Source organism: Oreochromis aureus, linkage group 18 (genome assembly GCF_013358895.1).
Source record: "Oreochromis aureus strain Israel breed Guangdong linkage group 18, ZZ_aureus, whole genome shotgun sequence".
NCBI lineage: Eukaryota > Metazoa > Chordata > Actinopteri > Cichliformes > Cichlidae > Oreochromis > Oreochromis aureus.
In genome coordinates, this window is record NC_052959.1 from 1,441,880 (window position 1) to 1,456,904 (window position 15,025).

The 15,025-nt window shown below is 41.7% G+C and overlaps 1 long non-coding RNA gene across 1 annotated transcript; it reads left to right on the top strand.

The window, feature by feature from the left end:
* The first annotated feature begins 11,277 nt into the window (after window positions 1–11,277).
* On the top strand, window positions 11,278–14,325 carry LOC120434538. Its single transcript, XR_005609159.1, has 6 exons — window positions 11,278–11,326; window positions 11,444–11,654; window positions 11,760–11,893; window positions 12,000–12,165; window positions 12,352–12,645; window positions 12,953–14,325. It is a non-coding gene; the product is annotated as an uncharacterized LOC120434538 (long non-coding RNA).
* Window positions 14,326–15,025: the final 700 nt, after the last annotated feature.

Here is a 15,025-nt window from a genome sequence, read left to right on the forward strand (position 1 = left end):
TAATAAGGTCTGCATTTGACCATTAAAAACTCCGCATTAGGTGAGCAGTGACTCTCAGTAGTAGTGGAGTTCATGCACCAAGCATTGTTAATATAAATGCACAAACCTCCACCTCTGGTCTTGCCGGAGTCATCTGCTAGCCTGTCGGCTCGGTGTGTGTGGCGTCCTGCTAACTCGATAGCATTGTCCGGGCAGCTGTTGTTCAACCATGTTTCGGTGAAAAACATGACATTTGAGTCCATAATCTGTCTGTTGTTAGTGATGGAGAGCCGTATCTCATCCATTTTGTTTGCCAGAGAACGGACATTGGCGAGGAAAATACTGGGTAAAGGCAGCCGATGTGGTGTTAGCTTTAGCTTAGCCTGTAGCCCTCCGCGCCTACCTCGCCTTTGTTTACGTTCTCGGCGCCGTCTGCGTGCACTTCCGCCCGGCCGGGGAGAGTGGGCAGCCTCCGGTGTTCTGGAGATCTCTGGGATGAGTCGGAGATCGGCGATAAAACTGTTGGAGTTATGAGTCCAGATGTCCAGAATCTCTTGTCTGCTGTAGGTCAGCAACGCACAGCAATTCTGGATGAATAATCCGGTTAAAAGTAGATAAAAAACCGCTAAATAGCAGATTCTGGAGAGACACTGAGCCTCGCGTTGTTCACGCGCCGCCATCTTGGTCGTAAAAGCAAAGCATGTCTCGTCCCAGCAGTAGTAGTATGTTGGCGTTTGGGTCTAATGGCGGGATCAAGTTAGCAATCTTTCGTAGATGGGCGTGGTGATAGGCAGTTTCCAGAGTTGGTATCTCAGAGCGGTTATCTGGAATGTTGTTACATTCGAGGAGTGTTGGAAGAGGAAGACTTGCCTTTCCATTCACTGACTCTACTATAAAGCCAGAAGCACTTCTTCCTGATACTCCTGTGAGTCCGGCACACGTCTTTAACATGTAGGGGTGACTCTCTCCTTGGATCTGAAAAACATCAAAGAACTGGGAACGTGTCAACGATCAATTGCTCTGATCGTCCAAGATTGCATACATTTTCTTTGTTTGCTATCTGTGTCCAGTGGGATACAAATTCACTAGTGTGATTTTTTAACATTCTCTGGCACTCACTCCTTCTCCACACACCTCAGTAGACCAAGACGTGACTTCTTGGGTGTCTGCTTTGTCACTTTCCCTGCCTTGCTGTGAAGGCGGGGACAATTTAGACTCCATGTCCATGCACACATTTTGTAAACATATACAACTAATTATCTAAAAATGCAGCCAATGCACCTGCGTTTTTTGGGGGTGGGGGTTTGTACAACCACTTAAAAATATTACTAAAACTAAAATGAGAGAACAATCAGGTGTCGCAATAAGATGCCCCACAAATGATGTGTGCCAGTAAAAAATATTGTTGGTCCACCAAAAGACAGAGGAGAACAGCACAGGGATAAACCTGCAGGCCTGACAACAGCAGGTGTATCACTCCGCTGGGTTTCTACTTGGTGACAGTGTTTACAATGCAATGTGCCTTTGTGACATCATTAGTGCCCTCACACAAAACAAAACAACAACTACACAACACACTAACTACACACTCCTAAATGTCGCAAATCTCCCACATCTAAAAACTCTCTCTCTCGCTCTTTCTGTCTGGCTGCCGCTGCTGTCACTCCCAAAACTGTCCCCTCTTCCTAAACAACCAAATCCCATGTGTTGACTTTTTTTAAAAAAAATTGGTCGACATGGTACATTTTTCCACCAATAGGAAAGAGGTGACTTTTTTCCCCTTTACTGTTTTCGCGCTGTCCTTAGAAAACGCTTTTTTTTTAAACACACACAAACACACACAAAGAAAATGTGACGACAGTATTTAGAAAAAAGCATGGCTTATATATGTTTTTTTATCATAACTGTGGATTTACTGGCCTGTAATGAAACTTTAAAAACTGGTGTATACTTTGAAGTCCAAACTTTCAACACGGGCTGAAAGACTCAATGTGGCTGCAGCTTGTTACTGTGTCAACTTAAATCAGTCATGTGATTTGGAGGTGCAGCGTGTCCGTGGACCCCAGAGGGTTAATAACACTCACCTTCCTTCCAGTTCAACCAACCACCTGTGTGAAATCTGAAATTCCCATGGTGTTGTTCAAAATGTGCTCTGGCACAATCATAAGCATTGCTTACTACTGACAACAAGAAAAAAGTGCTATGGGCTGAACCATTTGATAATGGTGGAGGGGGGGAACACTATGCAATATATTCAGTTTTAGCATTTATATTCACTGTTAACTGTAACTACGCTCAAAGTGTTAATGCTATCTTATTTTAATAAACAACACTGTCATATGCAAAACTAGGGTGGCACTTGGGGTGGCAAGGGATCATTTTAGGGTAACACTTGCGACCCCATGCCACCCGTCTAGAGCCGCCCCTGCAGTTGACAATATTCCTTCACGCATTGAATCAAATAAACTTTAACCCAGCCACATTAGCTTCTTTGAAATTGAGACTATGGTTAACCCCTCATTGGCCTGCTTGAGACATCCTCTTAATATAAGGATTAAGATGTTTGTCATGTTTTTCACAGTTAAAACTAGTGTGTCCTCCTCCTAGCTGGGTTGAAGCGATCTTCAACTTCAGCTTGTCAATCAATCAAAGACCCAGACAGAAGTTTCATTCATTTGAAAGCCTGATTCTTAGCCTTGACCACCCTAGTAGGAAAATTTAAAAAACAGTTTTATTTGTAATTATCTATCGTCCACCTGGGCCTTACACAGAGTTTCTGTCTGATTTCTCAGATTTTTTATCTGATTTAGTGCTCAGCTCAGATAAAATAATTATTGTGAGTGATTTTAACATCCATGTAGATGCTAAAAATCTACATGGATGGACAGCATTTAATCTGTTATTAAGCGTGTACAAAGTAATGACATTGATATCCCTGCCAACTGGATCAAAGAGGAAACAGCAGGTCAGGTTGAGTGAGCATTTATTAAGACAAAGTAATCTGGAACATGAATAATTATTCATGGCCCCTGATCGTGGCTCAAGAGTTGGGAGTTCGCCTTGTAATCGGAAGGTTGCCAGTTCGAGCCCCGGCTCGGACAGTCTCGGTCATTGTGTCCTTGGGCAAGGCACTTCACCTACCGCCTACTGGTGTTGGCCACAAGGGCCGATGGTGCGATATGGCAGCCTCGCTTCTGTCAGCCTGCCCCAGGGCAGCTGTGGCTACAACTGTAGCTTGCCTCCACCAGTGTGTGTGGATGGGTGGATGACTGGATGTGTAAAGCGCTTTGGGGTCCCTAGGCGGGACTAGTAAAGCGCTATACAAATACAGGCCATTTACCATCTGTTATTAAAATGCAGATAGTTTACAGAGAAGCAAAACTGGGTACTTATTTAGAGCTTCAGCTTATGTAAATATGAATGTCATTGTGAACTTTTGAACTATGTTGGATTGGTTAAGAAGGTTGGTGGGGCCGACATCAGTGCTAAGTTTCTAAGGTGATGTGGTTCGGCCCTCGTGATAGTTTAGTTCAGTAATTCTGCGTCAGTTAGATTTGTCTCTAGCACATTTTCACATGAACATTTCTTGTATCACAATCTTCTTTCAATTCAAATACAGAGGAATACTTTCATTTACTTTTTTAAACTCTGTGTTTGCCAATAATCATTCATTTTATGTATGTTATGCTGCTTAAATCATACATTTTGTAAATCAGACATTCTCTGAAATTAGTGTCTCCAGTGTGTTGCTGTCACCCCCGTACTGCACCCACACACGCTAAGGTCAGACTCTGTACCAAGGTTATTATCGTTAACGAAAACTAACAAAATAACGAAAACTAGAAGTGAAAAAACATTTTCGTTAACGGAAATAAAAATAAAAACAAGACTTTGCAAAAAAAGGAAAACTAACTAAAACTGTAATGAGTGTTCACAAAACTAACTAAAATTAACTGAATTTATAGCAAAAATGTGTTTTGAAAGTGTGTGTCATACAATAGCCTCGGGTGAAAATGAAGTGTTTTTCTTGCTGTGTCTCATTATGCCAGCAGGTGGTAAGTACGTTAGTCGAGTCGTCTGTGTTGCCGCTCCGTCCCACGCAGAATCACATCAGCAAAAGTCTGGAGAAATCGCCAGAGTCTAATTTTGGATTACTTTGAATATGATTGTGTTTTAGATAAAGCAAGTGTCTTGTAGTGGAAAGAGACAAATTATGCGGGACATTTCTACAGGGAAAACAATCCCACAAACCTTAAAGTGCACTTGAAAAGCTCACACAAGAAGGCTAACCTAGCTTACCTTGAGAAGGTAAGGGAGCATGCCCAACCCTCATTCCCAGAAACAGAAGCTAACCCCAGGCAAGGCAGCGTGATGCATCCCAACACAAGTCCACAAAAAACATTAATGCAGTGCTTCCAACAGCGACCCGATGGCTGCTGGTTGGTCTATTTGCAGGAACATCACAAGCGAGAGGAAGCGTTGGTGAATATGTTTATTGAGACTGGGATATCTACACAACTGTGTGAGTCAATTGCCTTCAAAAAGTTTAGCAATTCACTTGAACCAAAATTACGAACACCCGGTGCTGCAAGAGTTAATGGTCTCATTGGGGCCAAGATATATCTTTTATATTTGCCTGGTATCAATGGTTGTTCATCTGCCCTAATTATTATTATTTATTTTTTTTAAAGAACCCATAGGTGGGAATGTGAGTTGTCTGTCTCTGCGTGTTAGCCCTGCGACTATGGGCTCAAAATGTGGTCATAAATATTTTGTACTTGTAAATCAGTTTTGTACTTGTAAATCAGGATTTGTGTGTAAAAAAAATTTGTGTGTGTGTAAAAAAGATTTGTATGTGTAAAAAAAATTGTGTGTGTGTAAAAAAGATTTGTATGTGTAAAAAAAAATTGTGTGTGTAAAAAAGATTTGTGTGTGGACTTAGACAAAAAAAACCCTGCAAGTTACAAGTGTGAATTTTGACCCTATTTTTCTTCCTTTAAGCTGATTGGTCAATGTCATGTCAATCACAAATTACACAATCCAATCAGTTTGGCTGTCGGGGGGGGGGGTGCTTTACGGACCTTCAGGTCCTGGAAGGGTAACACAGTTTGAAGATGGAGGACAGCGGTGGCGCTTCTGCGGCGCAGGTAAGCTTTAATTTATGGTTTACTGGAACAAGCTAATTGTCCAGACATATATTTTTGAATATCATATTCGGTTACTACACTGTAATTTTTCACGGTGCCAAAACCTAGCTTAAAAAGGGCTCTCAACATTAGCCCTAGTGTTAAGATAAGATAAGATGACCTTTATTAGTCTGTAACAAAACAAATTTCCCACCTGTGGGACTAATAAAGGTCATCTTATCTTATCTTATCTTATCTTAGTGTTGCATGTGTTCAAATAGTCTCCTGTGTGGCACGGTCTGTCTGCTTAAACATCAGCATCGTGGAGAATTATGTGTTTGGAGTTTAATCCCGATGAGATGTCGTTTTGGTAATAATTGGAACTGAAATGCTCTGACTTGACCTTAGCACTGGTCCCAGGTCACCCCTGAGTTTGTGTTAGAGTAATACTACAGTAATTACAGCATACAACAACTTTCAGCAGCTACTGAAAGTTAGGGGACCTAGCTTAACTTTCAGTAGCTGCTAACGCGTTAACGAGCAAACCGCGCTAACGTGTTACGCTGCGCTAACTTATGGCAAGCCATTAGTGCCAAAATTCGCCACTTTTCTAACCCGTTTGGTTAAGAAATGGCGTAAAAAACGCCGTTTAATTATTCAAAACGCCGAAAAAAACGGCGTTCTGTTTCGACAAACGCCGTTTTTTCCGACTCTCACATGGCGCCCTGAACGCACCATCCGCATGACGTAAAAAGCGGCATTCAAAGACAGACGGAAACGCCGTTTTTTCCGCCACTTGGCAGAAAACGCCGTTCAAAGATGCATAAAACGGCGCGACGGCGTTCTGTGCCAGCTGTAACGGCGTTTAAAACGGCGTTTTTTATTGAAATTATGCAGGGCACTCCCCATGGTTCCCTCATCCAATTACTTTCAACTCATTTCACCCAATCAAAGAAGAGGAAGTGCAGACCACACTAATGCATCACCGATTCACCTTGCTGCTAAGTGATTGCCTATTCAGTACCAGTGCTTGTCACAGTATTGACTTGTATTATAATCCCACTATGCATTTTGATGTGTTTAAAGCATGATCAAGCAAACAAATGACAGAATACTTTTTCTGAAACCTTAACTGTGTTACCTGTTATGGCAGCAGTAATGAGCAGAGCTAGCTCTGCTCATTTCCTAGCTTCTTTCTTATTTTCCTCTTTACTTCTCTTAACCTTTAACTTATGTCTTAGCAATCAGATTCTGCCGTCATGCATTACCGCTCCGTGCTAGTTATGTTGACTTTTCTCTTCTTTTGTCTTCTCTTTTTTCACCCGTATTTAGACACTGTGCATGGCTCCTTTGTTTACGTTAGGGATCAGCTGTTAGCGCTGCGCTACCGGCAGATAGACCCTACGTCCCCAGTGAGGGAAGAGGCGGGGGTGATGTCTCCCGAGAAGGACACCTTACACACCATCTCTCCTTCCTGTAATCACTGTAAATGTGAGATCGCTCCCTGATATGATTGAGGAGCTAATGACGCTAACCCGGTCACAGTGGCAGTACCCGACACTGCCCGGTACTCCCTCTGAGTAGGCTGCCCGGCTTCCAGCTGCTGCGGCCGGACAAGAGGAGAGACAGCGGTGAGAGGAAAGGAGGGGGGCTGGCAGTGTTTGTTAAAGACAGTTGTGGTATCCCTGGGCACATTGCTGTGAAAGAACAACTCTGCAACAGAGACATTGAACTATTAGCCGTTAGCATCCGTGGAGGCAGCCTGTGACTCTCTGTGGTCCGCAGACTGCAGACGCAATCTCCGAGAGCTCTTCTTCTAATATCAGGGGACTTTAATCATGTCTCGCTGGACTCCACACTGCCCACCTTCACCCAGTATGTGACCTGCCCCACCGTAGGCAAAAAACATTGTACTTAATGTATGCCAATGAAAAAGTGGCATACAGTTCATTACCTCCCCCTGCCCAGGGAAGATCTGATCGTAATCTAGTGCGCTTTTTCCCTGTGTGCAGCACTTAGTGTGCACGGAGCCACCAATCACCCACGCAGTGCAGAGATGGTTCGCGGAGGGCATAATCAAGCAAATAAATGACAGAATGCTTTTTATTTCATGTCGACGTGCAATTTATGTATAGTTGACCGTGAAATTAAAGCAGCGATCACTTGGACTATTCCGTAGCACCCCTCTCACAGTGGTACATCCCTCCAGGTAACCATTCACAAGTTTTGTACAGTAGAGCGGGACATTACGTTTACTCTCAGCGGAATTCACCGGAGCAGGCATATAAGTTCCTGCACTGCACTGGCCTTCACCACGATTAGTATAAGGTAAGAATGAATACATTTTCTTTTATTCTTATTTCCAGCACAGTAAAAAACTCATTAATTTACAGTTTCAGAGCCCGAAATTGTGTCTACTTTCATCTTACAGTCCAGCAACAAAGAACACATTTTCATTTCATACTTTTGTTATATGGTGGCCGTCACCTCGGCCACCATTGATTACGTGGCTCTAATATTAGAGCCACGTAATTGCGCATTGATTTTCCGGTATGGTTGTGCGTAAGTGCTGCATATAATACAATATGTTCAATGGGAGAAACTTAGTTATTTAACTCTACAGCCGAGTAATTATCCCAAGAGCCTTTTTCTTGTAAGCAGGATTAACAGACTGTCAAACCATGAAGTCATAGTGCAACACCAAGTTGTAATTTCAGTAAACTCATCTGAATTAGATCGTGACAGATGTTCCGAACTTTCAGCTTTTGATGTCGATCCTTATAAGCACGCATGTGCCTTTTTAAACGCATGTATAGTTGTATCTACAATACCAGGATTTAGTAATACAGTGGGGTATACAAAGAGGCAAATGAGACTGTTAAGCAGTCAGTAAACCCAACACTGCAGACTGAAAGACAAAATACATTAACTGAAAACTGACCTTAAATATGAGTGCGGGAAATCCGCAGTGAAGAGAGATAATAATATTGATTAGGGAGAGAGGACGCAGCTGGGAGAAACAAGACACAGGTGAATTGAATCAAACAAGTATGACCAGCGGAAGCAAAAGCAAGTGCACAAAAGACTAGAGGTCAACAATATAAAGCAGTAACCAACTAAAGATAGGACACAGAAATGCAGACTTTGCACTAGGAACACAGAATGGCAGGAGAACAGCCTCAAAGAGTAAAGAAATGAATAAAGAACAGTATATGCAGAAAATAAAGAATAAAGTTAAAAGACAGCGTGGTCTTCAAGAACCCAGAGTACGATACAAAAATGTCGTTTTATTCAAGTGAACAAAACAATGTAGACCATGTTCATTTTGTTAATAAGTTGGAAAAAAATAAAAACTAATGACAGCATTTAAAATAAAAAAAGGATGAATAACATAGATGGGAACATTCTGTACAGGGAGTGCAGAATTATTAGGCAAGTTGTATTTTTGAGGAATAATTTTATTATTGAACAACAACCATGTTCTCAATGAACCCAAAAAACTCATTAATATCAAAGCTGAATGTTTTTGGAAGTAGTTTTTAGTTTGTTTTTAGTTTTAGCTATTTTAGGGGGATATCTGTGTGTGCAGGTGACTATTACTGTGCATAATTATTAGGCAACTTAACAAAAACAAATATATACCCATTTCAATGATTTATTTTACCAGTGAAACCAATATAACATCTCCACTTTCACAAATATACATTTCTGACATTCAAAAACAAAACAAAAACAAATCAGCGACCAATATAGCCACCTTTCTTTGCAAGGACACTCAAAAGCCTGCCATCCATGGATTCTGTCAGTGTTTTGATCTGTTCACCATCAACATTAGTGCAGCAGCAACCACAGCCTCCCAGACACTGTTCAGAGAGGTGTACTGTTTTCCCTCCTTGTAAATCTCACATTTGATGATGGACCACAGGTTCTCAATGGGGTTCAGATCAGGTGAACAAGGAGGCCATGTCATTAGTTTTTCTTCTTTTATACCCTTTCTTGCCAGCCACGCTGTGGAGTACTTGGACGCGTGTGATGGAGCATTGTCCTGCATGAAAATCATGTTTTTCTTGAAGGATGCAGACTTCTTCCTGTACCACTGCTTGAAGAAGGTGTCTTCCAGAAACTGGCAGTAGGACTGGGAGTTGAGCTTGACTCCATCCTCAACCCGAAAAGGCCCCACAAGCTCATCTTTGATGATACCAGCCCAAACCAGTACTCCACCTCCACCTTGCTGGCGCCTGAGTCGGACTGGAGCTCTCTGCCCTTTACCAATCCAGCCACGGGCCCATCCATCTGGCCCATCAAGACTCACTCATTTCATCAGTCCATAAAACCTTAGAAAATCAGTCTTGAGATATTTCTTGGCCCAGTCTTGACGTTTCAGCTTGTGTGTCTTGTTCAGTGGTGGTCGCCTTTCAGCCTTTCTTACCTCGGCCATGTCTCTGAGTATTGCACACCTTGTGCTTTTGGGCACTCCAGTGATGTTGCAGCTCTGAAATATGGCCAAACTGGTGGCAAGTGGCATCTTGGCAGCTGCACGCTTGACTTTTCTCAGTTCATGGGCAGTTATTTTGCGCCTTGGTTTTTCCACACGCTTCTTGCGACCCTGTTGACTATTTTGAATGAAACGCTTGATTGTTCGATGATCACGCTTCAGAAGCTTTGCAATTTTAAGACTGCTGCATCCCTCTGCAAGATATCTCACTATTTTTGACTTTTCTGAGCCTGTCAAGTCCTTCTTTTGACCCATTTTGCCAAAGGAAAGGAAGTTGCCTAATAATTATGCACACCTGATATAGGGTGTTGATGTCATTAGACCACACCCCTTCTCATTACAGAGATGCACATCACCTAATATGCTTAATTGGTAGTAGGCTTTCGAGCCTATACAGCTTGGAGTAAGACAACATGCATGAAGAGGATGATGTGGACAAAATACTCATTTGCCTAATAATTCTGCACTCCCTGTAAATGTTCACAGTCTCAGTACTTACAGTGATGACAGAGTGTTTCCAAAAGTGCTCAGTCACATTTTTCATAAGACTAACATGGAATTTTTGATTTATTTAAATATATAAACCTGTTGAAAGTAATAATTTAAATTTTTGTCTTTGTAGGATCACAGTAATGTATAGATTTCTAATACAGTCCAAGTTTGTCTACGAAAAAACACCAGCAAGCAGGGTATGTCCTACAACTGTCGTATCACTGTAAATGACTAAGACTATAATCGAACTCTCTTCCTTAAACAACGAGAAACATGAAGTGTACTCAGGAGCAGATTCGAGCGCAGGCTCAGAGTGAAGTTAACTGAAAACGTTCTTTACATCATAACCATCATCATCATTTATTTATATAGCACTTTACAAACACACCTGTTAGACCAAAGTGCTGTACAATAGAAATATAAATATAGTAATAAAATAGAAAAAACAGACAAGTATGTGTATGTGATGCAAAAGGTAAAATTAAAAACAAGGCTAGAATGCGTGAATGTTAACTTTGAGTTCTACAACTAGGAGCAAAATGCTATGAACATGGACTACGGTAGTTCATACTAGGGGGAACAGTAACATGATCTGTGGCTGCCGGAGCTTGGCAAGTGAAACAGTGGTGTGAGAGTTGATGGTGGAGCGGCACTGTGGGACCCATTTTTGTGTTGTTACCTTATGTGTGCCGCTACGGGTCACCTTTTGTGTTTTTATGTATGGTGTGTTTATGGAAATATATTGAAGATAAATGTAACTCAAGCCAGGTGTTTTTGGTCAGAACAAGCAAAAAGTTTGTAAAATCTGCGCTGTTATGATAAATGACATTGGATAAAGAGAAGCAAATAAAACTGATGAATACAAAAACAATCTTAACCGTACAAGACAAGTATAGCTTGAGTTGGGCTGTTACAAGTTTAATTCATAACAGTTACATTGCCTCACCCCTGCCATCAAACCCTTCAGTGGCTTCAAGTGTAGGCATAGCCTCTACAGATACTGCAACAGAGGGAGAGCAGAGTCAGGAGGGTCTTGGAAGAAGTTCAGAAAAGATCCAAATAGGCAGTCTGAACAGTCTTACTTGTTTGCAGGTGGAGTAATGCACAAATGGATAAAAAAGAGTGAGAGGTTATCAGCTGTTGAGGAGCAAATGGAGATCCGTGTCCAGGGAGTGAGGCTATTAAGAGTGTGAAAGGTTGTCCAGGAAGTAACTAAGAAGACATGAACAGAGAGGTAAGTACTAGAGCTTTGAGCAACGTGAGGCCAATAACTAACATAGGTTAACAGATAATATGGCAAAGACTGGTTGTGAACGGTGGTCTTAAATACAGCTGGCTTGATTTGTCTCAGGTGGTGATCCTCAGAGGAGCGATGAAGTACAGCAGCCAGCACCCCGAGTAGAGCAGGCACTGTGGAAAAATAGTTGTGACTCAACCAGACCATTACAAAGTATGGCCTGGAGGATTTTCATCTCAAGGTGCAAGAACATTCTTAATGACTGTACACGGCAGCTGCTGATGGACGATGTTGGGCCAGATGTGCTACAGTTAGCGTTAAGGAGGTATGATCAAAGCAAGATCGAAAACATTTAACATTTAAAATGTTTAAGGGGAATATGGCCTGAAAATATAACATGAATTAAGAAGTAATTTTTGATATCTTTGAGGTTGGAGACAATGCAGAGAAGCCTTCGGTGGGCAAGAGGAAGACTGATCAATGTAACTGCGGCAGATCAACTTCTGCGTGACTTGGCTGAATTGATTCAGGAGGTCGAACTGCCTACTCAGCATGGCCAACAAGGTAAGCACATATTGTGTCGATTCCTTGACTCATCAAAAGTGTGAAATAAATTATGACTCTGTCTTAACCTATTTTCCAAATACACCAAACGCTTATATATTTTCAGGCTGTTTTGGATACCAGGCACCAGTGGTTTTCAACAGAGGTAGAGGTAGATCCCTTTACTGTATCACTCGGGAACAGCTTTCATTCCTGAAGTCATGTGGATTCACTGCACCTCAGATGGCTGATATTTTGAATGTTTCACTTCGTACAATTCGAAGACGTCTGCGGTCAGTGACTTTTGAAACCAGTGTGACTTTCAGTTCTTTGTGACACACACTCACTGTTTATTCAAATTAATTGGTATTGTGAATTTGTAAAAATAAGTTTATTTGAATGTGTACCACTAGTCAAGTAATGAAGTGTGCTGTTATGGTAGTGATAAAATACTCATGTTTTTTTTTGTCTGATTTCAGACAGTATCATTTCACCCGTGCATCAATGTATGCGGAACTGACTGACAGTGCCTTGGATGAACATGTGCAGGACATTGTTGCTGGCAATGAACAAACTGGTCCTGAGGCTGTCAGAGCCTCCCTGCGAGTACGTGGACTACGTGTACAGCGAAGGAGGGTTTGAGCAAGCATGTTACGGATGAATCCTGGAGCAGCTGCCCTTAGAGCAGTTTTGCGGAGACCAGAACGAAGAACACATCAGGTTGCAGGTCCAAACTCATTGTGGCACATTGATGGAAATCACAAGCTGATACGGTAACCAACCACACTGATTTGTTGAACACCTATTTTGACCAAAGTGAAATTCAGCATTACATCAAATATAATTGTTGAACAATAAGACACGTCCACTAGAGCCAGGCCCTGGGATGGGCAGTCCTCTAACACAACTGGTTATGTTTAAAGGGGAAGATGAGAGAACACAGACAGTGCAAGCAACATACAGAGAAAAATTCAAACTTGACATGCAATAGTCCCATGTAAATCAATTAAGAGTGTGTTTTCCATTGTTTCAATAACAAAGCAGAAATAATATTTTTCTTCTTATGGACCACGGTTTTAGGTGGAGGATAGTCATTCATGGGGCTATTGATGGATACAGTCGTCTTGTGGTCTTCCTTCATGCCTCAAACAACAACCGTAGCAGTACCGTTTTATCAAGTTTCATCAGAGCCGTGGTATCCTATGGTGTACCCTCGAGGGTCCGGACAGACAGAGGAGGGGAAAACAATGCTGTCTGCCTGATGATGAACATTTTCAGAGGCTTTGATCGTGGAAGCGCTCTAAGAGGAAGGCCACAATCAGAGAATTGAGAGGCTCTGGGGTGATCTGTGGCGAGGAATGACCAATGTCTACTGTGATTTATTTCACCACCTGGAGGAGGAAGGCATCATTGACATTGACAATGAAATGCACCTTTGGGCTCTCCATTACATCTATCTCCCAAGGATCAACAGATTTGAAAGACTTCACTCAACAGTGGAACAATCATGGCTTGCGGACAAAGAGACACTTGAGCCCATTACAGAGTTTTGTCCGAGGCAGCCTCCAGCAACAGGGCCGAGCCTCAACTGCCATGCAGGACATCTTTCAGACTAGAGCAGCTGCTGCTGATGGGACTATTGGTGGGACAGCTGATGGTAGTGTGACAGCCACTGAGAGTGAGACGACTGCTGCTCAGGGCTGAAGTACTGACTCTGGTGGTGGTGGTGCTCATGGTACAGATGAGCTGGGATTGCTGGTCGACTGGCCTGAGAGGATTACTGTGCCAGACATTGAATTTACTCTGGACGGACCGATGATGGAGCAAGTGGTAGAACTATTTAATCCACTGAGTGGCACCAGAGGGAGTCATGGTATTGAACTCATCACTGGCTTAATATACTTTCTGGACTCCACATATCACTGAGACAGTTCAATTATTGACTGAAACATAATAGCAGCAAGTGGAAAGACTTCAAAATATCTAGGTGACTGGATACATATAATGTGAAAAGTTATAATACGTGTTTACTATTTACCATTGAGTAGTGGAGATACAAGAACGAGCTGTGTGACACTGACAATAAAAAATGTTGAGTGATTTTTAAAGTGTATAAGATGGAAGTTGTGAAGTGGAAAGTTTACAACTGAAACTGAATCTCGATAAAGTCAACTTGATTAATCTAAAAGTTACAGCTGTTGATATTGATAAATACAACTATAAAGCAGTGACAGTAAATAATTAAAAAATAAAAAACTGTATAGTAGGTCTTGAAGTGGCTCAGTATAGTGTAGTAGATATAAAGTGGTTTAGCGTGTGTTTGATGTTGTGACAGTTCACAGCTTAATCGCTTTGTACAGATTATGCTTTGTACAAACATAGTTCTGAAAATACTGGACTCTGGTGTAAAATGTGAATAAAAAAAGAGCAAGCAGTGATTTGCAAATGTCAAAGGCAAAGTTTATTCACAGTAGAACATAGAAAACATGTCAAATGTTTACACCGAGACTATGTCGTTAAAAATAAGTCCATTTTAATTTGATGGCAGCAATATGTTTCAAAACAGTTGGGATGGGGCAAGAGAAGGCTGGAAAAAGTGGTACTAAAAAGAAACAGCTGCAGGGATATTTTTTAAAAGTAACAGGTCAGTTACATGATTAGATATTAAAAGAGCATCTTAGAGAAGCAGAGTTGCTCTGGAGGAAATATGGGCAGAGGGTTGATCAATCTGCAAAAAAACTCCATTAACAAATTGTGCAACAATTTCAGAATAATGTTCCCAAGTGTAAAGTTGCAAAGACTTAAAATGTTCCATCCTCTAGAGGCATAAAAATATATTTTATCAAAAGATTCAGTGACTGGAGAAATCTCTTTGCAGAAACAATGAGGCTAAAAGCCATGATGTCAGTGATCTTCAAACGCTCACAGGAAAGTTATCATCATGGAGCATTAAACAGACATGATTCTGACATGGAAATCAGTGCATTTCCTGTATCCTTTGGGGCAACAGACCTGAGTCACACTTTTAGAGAGGTACCTGATGAGGTGGATTGAGAGGAATATCCATGATGCATGGCAGTTTGTTCACTCACTTCCTCTCCACCACAGCTTCCGGAGCGCAGCCAATCACAGAGCTTGCTCTCCTGATCCAGG